General features: G+C 31.9%; 1 protein-coding gene across 2 annotated transcripts in view; it reads left to right on the plus strand.

The window, feature by feature from the left end:
• Positions 1-287: 287 nt before the first annotated feature.
• LOC145271004 (uncharacterized) overlaps positions 288-9,356 on the plus strand; it is an 18,813-nt gene continuing 9,744 nt past the window's right edge. Inside the window, exon 1 of one of the 2 annotated variants that reach the window (XM_080126566.1) lies at positions 288-420. The gene's annotated coding sequence lies outside the window, so the exon portion shown is untranslated. Of the gene's footprint in view, positions 421-981; positions 1,059-9,356 lie in introns of those variants that run through there. The other variant, XM_080126567.1, reaches the window with a different exon arrangement.

A 9,356-nucleotide genomic window follows, 5' to 3' on the forward strand; every position in this document is an offset into this window, starting at 1 on the left:
CCATGTTAAGAACGGCTTTCGAAAATAAACACCCCCCAACCTCCTTGTGTTAAGAACGACTTTCGGGATAACTCATCATCCCCCCCTTCCTATGTTAAGAACGGTTTTCGGAAAGAACCCCCCCCCCCGTGTTAAGAACAGCTTTCGGAAATAAACACCCCACAACCTTTCTATGTTAAGAACAGCTTTCCGAAATAAACATCCTTAACCTCGAAAACCGTTTTTAACATGGGAGGTTTGGGGTGTTTAATATACTACGTTGGGTTAAAAAATATACCAAAGACGTTTTCGTTTCGAATTATCTCCCTTTGTTTTTCGATCTTCAAAGAAAATAAAAAAAAAAATTAAAAAAAAACGTTATTTTTATTCCAATTTTTCTTTCTCTCCATCTTGGAACGAAAGATTTTAACAGAACGTCACGTAAGTTTTGCTTTAATTCCATGTAAACAACCAGAAAATTAATCGAAATCACACACAAAAAAATGGAGCAAACAACCATGAAACCCACATATTTATTTTTAAATACCATTTTTTTTATTATCCTGAAATGACGTCATTAAATATAACCATTATTGGTGTTAGTGCAGAGAGTGATCCGCGCTATTTTTTAAATCGTATTTCCAAGTTTAATTAAAGTTTTATGATATGTTTTTGTTTTATTCAATTGTAAGGTTGAAGTACAGAATAGGTACAAAACACCCTCCCCATGTTAAGAATGGCTTTTTAAATGATAACGCTATTATTTACATCCGGATTAGGCGGATCACTCTCTGCACTAGTACCCCATTATTTGTTGCTACTTCTTGTGCACTTTCGTTACCATGGCACTTTTTAAAATAGTATTTAGGGTTTGTATTACTGTATTCGAAAAAGTTGTCAAAAACAAATATATAACAAATAAATGTTACCAAAGACAAGATAAGTTACTGTTCTACAAAACTTGATATATTTTTTTGTGTTTTTATTCAATGTAACATGTTTATTCAGCTCGAAAAGCAAACAGTGTTTACCGATGTATTGGAAAATTCAAAATGGCGCCCGACTCTCTCTTTAACACGGTAAGTTCAGGAAAAGGTGTTATAAATAATAAACTAGACAAAATACTATTAAAAAACCACCGAATATATGTCAAGTTATGTATTGGAAAATTCGGGTTTGTATTACTGTACACATAGATTCGAAAAAGTTGTCAAAAAAAACAAATATATAACAAATAAATGTTACCAAAGGCAAGATAAGTTACTTTTCTACCTAACTGAATAATTTTCTAGTGTTTTTATTTAATGTAAAATGTTTATTCAGCTCGAAAAGCATACAATGTTTACCGATGTATTGGAAAATTTAAAATGGCGCAGGACTCTCTGCTGAACACTGTAAGTTTGAGTAAAAAATAAAAAATATGCAAAATACTGTTAGAAACTCGCTCAATATATGTTAACGTGACATAATATATTTGGTGGGTTTTTAATAAACATGTTCCATTAAATAAAAACACTAAAAAAGTATCCAGTTAGGTAGAAAAGTAACTTATCTTGCCTTTTTGATAACATTTATTTGTTTTTTGACAACTTTTTCGAATCTATGTTTACAGTAATACGAACCCGCAAGTTAAATTCAAGTTTTACTATAGGTTTTTTTTTTTTTTTAATTAAATTGTTAGGTGAAAGTACAGAATAGTTACAAACCCTCTTCCCCCTCCCCATGTTAAAAATGGCTTTCTAAATAATAACTTTATTACTTCAGCACGGTCCGTATTAAACATAAGTACCTCTTTTTATTTATTAAATTGTTAGGTGAAAGTACAGAATAATTACATCCCCCCCATGTTAAGAATAGTTTTCTAAATAATAAACATTATTTTAAAATATCCCGTATTCTACATAATTACCTCTTTTATTTATTTATCACTCTTTTTGTAGCCCCAGACAAGGCATATAGCCACTCGGAATCTAAGTGGCTACTATTTATGAGCGTGTCTAACAGGGATCAGGGGTTTATTTTATAATCCACATTGAAATAAAACAAAGTGTCAAAAAACAAATATATAACAAATAAATGTTACCAAAGGCAAGATAAGTTACTCTTGTACCTAACTGAATAAGCTTTTAGTGTTTTTATTTATGTAAAATGTTTATTCCGTTAGAAAAGCAAGTAATATTGAGCGCTACTGGAGAACAAGAAAAAATGGCCACATACTGCCAAGACTAAGCTTGTTTTCTTTAATAATTACAAGAAAACTTCTCGGTACAATGCACTTATTGATCCATGCTGAAATAATGTTATTATTTAGAAAGCCATTCTTAACAGGAGGAGGGGAAGGTGTTTTGTACCTATTCTGTACTTTAACCTTACAATTTAAGAAAAATAGATATTATAGAACATTAATTAAACTTGAAAATACTATTTAAAAAATAGTGCAGGTCAATAAGTGCACTAACACCGACTTCTCAACCACCAATAGCTATGACTAATGACACATTACCTCAAAGTTCTTCATTCAAACTTCTCGTCGGCTTAACGTCCACAGGGAACATGGGTTAGAACAGATACATTGCTGCTGTTAGGAAGGTGGGCTCTCTCTACCATGCTAGAAAGTTACTAATGCCTGAAAGTATCCTGTACCTCTATAAGGCCATTCACCCATGTGTGGAGTACTGTTGTCACATTTGGGCTGGCGCATCTGCTACTAGTTTCTCACTTCTGGGCAGGATTCAAAAGAGAGTTGTCGGCCTAATTGGTCCCGAACTGTCAGTTAGGCTTTGGCCACTGTTCCATCGATGAAATGTTGCATCGCTCTGCCTGTTTTGCAAGTATTTAGATGGTAGGTGCTCTGACAAACTACAAGTCCTTATGTCCCCTCAACGTAAATACTCTCAACAAACCCAACAAGCAGCAAAATCCCACCCCTTCACAATAGAGATCCCTAGACATAAGAAAGCCTTCTACTCTAATACTTTCTTCCCTAGAACTGCTAGACTTTGGAATTCCCTCCTGGGTTCCTGTTTCCCTGACTGTACTGACATGCAGAAGTTTAAGTCTAATGTAAACGGACATCTTGCTGCTCAACTCCCTACATAGTATCCCTGCAATTATATCCGAGACAATAGCCCCCTACATCAAGGTGTCATTGTGCCTTGTTTGAGATGAAAATGCAATGAAAACAAAAGTCTTGTACCTTTTTAGTATTTAATTATTCATGCTGTAGGCTTTCTCGTAATCAATCCATGCCATGGCTATGTTTTTTTTCCCCTGCTTTTTACCTCTTTCAAGATATGTTGATCTATGTATAATAAGCTGCATGTCCATCTTTTTCCTTTCCGGCATCCTTTTTGTTCCTCGGTCAGTCGTCCATGTGCGTTAAGGAAATAATAGATGCGTTCACTCAGTTGTGTTGTTAAAATCTTCTGCATGATTTCTGAAGCAGATTATTGACCTGTAATTGCTCGGTGCTGTCCCCTTTTCTTTTTGTACATAGTTCTTCTGTTATATTTCACTCTGATGTCAAATCGTCAATTTTGTTTAATTTAAAAAATAACAATTTTTTATCATTTTTTTTTTTACTTAAACACTAATTAGTGAAAATAGAAAAAGCACACGGAGCTGGTTATAAAAATATGTCGTTTATTTTTTGGTTTTCCGATCTGCATTGTTTTGCAAAAAAATTTGGGCCCTTAAATTTGACCTCGCTTTGATGTCCAAACTTGTGACTAACTTTTTTGTTTGCCGTCACTCGACCGCACTAAGATTCTAGATGTGAGCCTTAGTCACGTTTTCTGGCCAAATTTATTGTTTTATCTGGATTATGCCATATTTCAGTGTCCAGGAAATATGGAAAAGCATTCGAACTTGTTGAGGCTATCAGGAATTATAGTAGTCCAATTGTCATAATCATCTCTCTCTCTCTCTCTCTCTCTCTCTCTCTCTATATATATATATATATATATATATATATATATATATATATATATATATATATATATATGGCTTATGCATAAGCCTGAAGAATCCTAGAGTGGATGAAACACGGAATATTAAGTGTAGCTTAATCGCCATATATATTTTATAACTTACTAACAAGCTCTACCTACATATTGAGCACTGTTGAAGTAAATACTTTAAGTTTATGCATAAATTTATACTTTTGTATATTAATTTATGTAAGTAAATGAAGTAGTTATATATATATATATATATATATATATATAAGATGTATGGCATAGTTTGCTTGAAGCATTGTTAGAGAATAAAAGGTATTTTTAGAAGGCAAGAACAATGCAGGAATGTACAGTCGTTGTGAAAAGATAAATAAATAAATGAGTAATAAATAATTCCATATTTTTTTCTTTGTTATTTATTATATATATGTATGATTGGCGTGACGGCGATAGCTATTCAGCAGTTAGCATTTTGTGCGGGACAGTTTTTAATGAGGTCAATAAATCGGTTTATTTGTTTTTAAAAATCTGCTCCCTCGTCTCGAAATGAAAGCTACCCTCTGATATGACGAAGTTGACATTGACCAAACGTTACTTAGCTCTCTAGAGACCACTGGCTCTGGGCCTGTGATTAGAGTCGAGTTTCGCTTTTTGTTTATACCGAAAACCGAATGTAACGCATGCCGATGCGGGAAATGTGGAATAATTAACGTTTGAAAGTCAATAAAATTAAATAGACAGGTGAGCTCCGTGGTTAACTGCGAGATATTACAATTTATAGATGATATAAAAAGTTTTAAGAAGTTGTGAAGCGAGCGAGCGCTTCTCTGAAAGAAGCCTTTTGTGGACATTGAGGAAAAGCATACATACATACATACATACATACATTTTCGCTTTTATATTTATAGATATATATGTATATATAAATATGTAACTATTCATTTATCTACCTAAATTTCAACTGTGGGTGGTGATTAATTCCAAATAACTACAGCAAACTATGCAAAGCCTTTCACAAAGAACAACTAAATGCACAACGTTAAGACAGCATCTAAAACCAAAACTACATCGATGAACAAACCATGCTCTTATTAAAACTGCCCCATAAAAACACAAGGTTATGTGAACGCACATAATCAGTATACCAAATTCCATGCAAAATTTGTAATGAATCATATATCGGAAGTTCTATAAAACCATTACATATCCGAATTAAAGAACACATTACCACCAAAACATTGTCATTCTTCAAACATGTGTCTCCAAAACATAATCCAGATAAAAACATTAACGTGAAAATTTTAGCAAATGATAGGAATCCGGGAAACCTCAAATTAAAAGAATCAATACTGATTGAAAAATTAAAACCAAAATTTATCAGTAAAACAGAAAAAGACACAAACAGACTAATATTTTCCATATAGGTCTCAGTCATAACTCATACAGCAAAAAAAAAAAATACTCACTTTAATAACTCCATAATCTAAACAAATTAACAAATGAAGAAATAGATATATAATTTTCTCTTAGATTATCCATATCTATATAAATTCCCATGATCATATATTTACATATACGTAAAAAAAAAAGAAAAAAGTCACCTCCATTAACCGCTTACATAATTATTGAAGCTGCAAAGCGTCTAATATCTTACAAATTCTTTTAAATAACAGCGGTTAGTTATAACCGTATCAAACAGAATTTTGAATTAAAATCTTGCAAAAAAATAAATAATTTAAACATTGACAGTTTATAAGCACATAATAGAACATGAATTACTTCCCCTGAACAGAAAGTAAAAATGAATTACTTCCCTTGAACAGAAAGCCTGTAGACAAGTAAAAATGAATTACCTCCCTTGAACATAACTGAATGAATTAATCTTTAACCGTTTGAATTTAAAATACACAAAAAACACTGAACGTCAGTTATAACCATATTAAGCAGAATTTGAATTACGTCCCTTGATTTTAAAATCTATAGAATTATTTCCCCTGAACATTTAACGACATTAATTAATCTTTGAGCGTTTGGATTTAAATCTAAATAAAACAACCATTTTGCAATTTACACCCTAGAGAGAGGATTCTTTTCTCCACAGACGATGGGTTATTACCTGAAAGGGCCTTTGGAATTAAATACCACCCACAGTTGAAATTCAGGTAGATGAATGAATAATTATATATTACAATATATATATCAAATTGTAATTCAATGAATTTCAAAAACCTCTCATTGAAATGAAATGAAGTGGTTGAGTTTCATATCAAAGAATTTTTATTATTCTAAGCAAGACAAAGAATGCTTTAGAAAATTAATCTCCTTAACCTATAGGGTTTCGATGTCTACCATCTCATCAGAGGAGAGAAAATATTAGCAAATATTTATAAAGGTATGCACCCAATTTGCTAAAGTCAGTGAGACATGGAAAGTCAAAGTAAAAATAATAAATTATAAATTATATATATATATATATATATATATATATATATATATATATATATATATATATATATATACATATATATAATAAATAAAAAAGGAAAAGAAATACTGTACATTTCCGCATTGCTCTAGCCTTCTAAAAATACTTATATATATATATGTAGTCAAATGTGTTTAAATCATTTCTTTGACTTAAACACTCATTTGTGAAAATAGAAAAAACAATTATAAAAATATGTCATTTATTTTTGTTAATATAAGATTTTAGTTTTGAATGAAAGATTGACAAATCCAATGGTGTGCATGATTGAGGTTGATGGGTGGTGTGCGAAAGACTGTGTTGCTAGCACCACTCGTGTCGTTGTGTCAATTCTCTTGACTCTCCATCTCTCCTCCTTTGTATCTCATTTTATTTGGCTTAGATGATAACAACATTCTGATCTGCATTGTTTTACAAAAACATGGTCACTCGTTGACCAGAGATTTTGTTCCTAAAATTTGATCTCGCTTTGATGTCATCTCCCAGGCTTTACATCCAAACTTTTGGAGGATTCCATCACCGATCATCTTGGGGGATCATCATCGAAGACTCCTGCATAATAGACTCAAGACAATGGCTGTTTTTTTATATAATTATTCATTCCACGGGTGTTTCTTAGCTGACTGGAGTGAACAGGCGATCTTGGACTGTCGAGAAACCATCGCCCCCTTTGATCTCACATGTTGTTGTTCGCATGTCTAGGAACCAATTCAACTAAAATTAACTAAATTTCTCCAAACCGGAACTTTTGACGTAGATTCGGCCCCATCTACCTAGTTTTCCAGTGCACGTATTGATACGTAATAGGGTTTGATTTATGTCAAATCATGATATCCTGACCCTTCCTTGCACCTGCAAAGTTTGTTAACCTTACTGTTTTTCACAATTGTTATTCTTCAGTTTCAGTAAATGAATATATATATATATATATTTAAAGTGATGGTTGTGTAGTTCCAACGAGAGAAAAAAATGTATATTTAAAAGAGTGTAACCATCAACAATTGTGTTTTTTTTTCAAAGGTTTTCATCATATTTTTATTTTAAAATATTTTTATAACGCGTTTCGAGCTTAGGGTGTGCTCTCTTCAGATGTTTTCGTAAAAAGTTTTTCTTCAAAATGGGAGTTTGACAAATTATTTTTACCTCTGCTGATACTAAATGTGTTTTTCAGAGTGATGTGGTCTCAGACATCCTGTCTCCAACCGTAAGTGTTCAAAGTGTCCGGTCAAAGTTAGATTCAAAGAGGGCGCTTTTGGTCCATTTGGTGAAGGTTTTTATGGTTTTTTTATGTTTATATATATATATGGTTTTTATGGTTTTTTTATGTTTATATATATATATATATATATATATATATATATATATATTCAGTAATGTGATTGATAATTTAAAATTCAAATTAGAATTAAATTAAAAATCCGTTTTACAAGAAGGAACAACAACAAAGTCAATAAGTTGTACGATCGTTTCGGAAAACAATGTTTTTATTGTGGTAGACATTAAGCCACGGACAATAATTTTTACATATAGTATTTTTAAAAAAACAAAGTTTCCTCATCATCAAAAGTATTGGGAAGGGTTTTTAATATATGTAAAAGACACCATAAATAAACCTAGCATTAAAAGTAAGTTATTAAAAAATATATATACATATAACTTTTAATGCTAGGTTTATTAAAAACCGTTCCCAATACTTTTATATTATATATACTAGCATTTCAGCCCGGTGTTGCCTGGGTGTTTGGAGGTGTATATTGAGCAAAATAAAAAAAATGCGGTCAATTTTTTAAACTTTGACCCCTATTATGAGTTAGATCCATGCCCAAGGAATCTATATCTAAAATTTCCAGTGTTTAGACCCAAAGTTGGCAGAGGAGTTTGGTAGATTTCTCAGGTTAAATAGTTGAACTTTGACCACTTAACAGCTGGAAACGGATTACAAAGATTTTCCCAAATCTCAATATCCTGTATATCGAATTTTGAGTCTGTAGACTGAAAATTGACAGAGTTATTGCATAGGGAAATGTACACAGACAGACAGACACACAGACACTTTCACTTCTATATATATAGATATATATATAAACAGATAGATAAATAAATAGATACTAGGTAATTACTATATGCCCGATGTTGCCCAGCAACTGCATAACACTGATACTTCTGTTTTCCAGATATACTTTTCAGGTTTTGTTGTGTTATGAATATTTGTTGTGTTATGAATGTTGTGAATACGTATGCAGCCCATCCTGGTGTTTTCCAAGTTGCCATTTTCCTTAGGGTCGTCTTAACTGTTTCTTCATTAATTTCTCTTTCTCTTTCTTCTTCAATTTCCTGAAATTCATTCTTCATGTCTTTCAAGTTGATGTTTCTGTTGTGATCTCATATCATGCTCCAAAAATCGTTGGTTTCCGATCGTTCCATTTTTGTTATTCATTTTTATAAAATTGTCTTTCATTCGTTTTTCTTTTTTTGATATGTTTTGTTTTTGTTCTTCATGTTTCTTATTTAGATTCTCCTCTTTCAGAAATTTCTGTTCTCTTTCATTCTATTCATGGTGATCTGCGTTTCCAGTTTTATTTCATTGTTTTAAAACTTCTTATCTATGGTTGTTTTCTTGATGAACCATCCCCTTAAGTAATCCAATTGACCAAATTCCCACTACTAAACATGACCTCAACATGTTCCCCTTAACCACTGTACACTCATTAACCCTTATCCTTGAGTGGCCTTTGGAGCTTGATAAGCCGTGACTTGTTTGTAAAAGAAAACGTGCCCATCACAGAATGAAAATTTCATATTCCGAAAACCATAAAATGATCATTTTTTTAAATTAAGAAAATCAAATTTTATGAGGCAGTGTGATATGTGCTGTTTTGATCTGCCATGTTTTATAAATAAGTGGAAGACAATTTAATTCGAATTATTGAGATCAA

Source organism: Euprymna scolopes, chromosome 46 (genome assembly GCF_053919585.1).
Source record: "Euprymna scolopes isolate OS-2025 chromosome 46, ASM5391958v1, whole genome shotgun sequence".
In the NCBI taxonomy this organism is placed as follows: Eukaryota; Metazoa; Mollusca; class Cephalopoda; order Sepiida; family Sepiolidae; genus Euprymna; species Euprymna scolopes.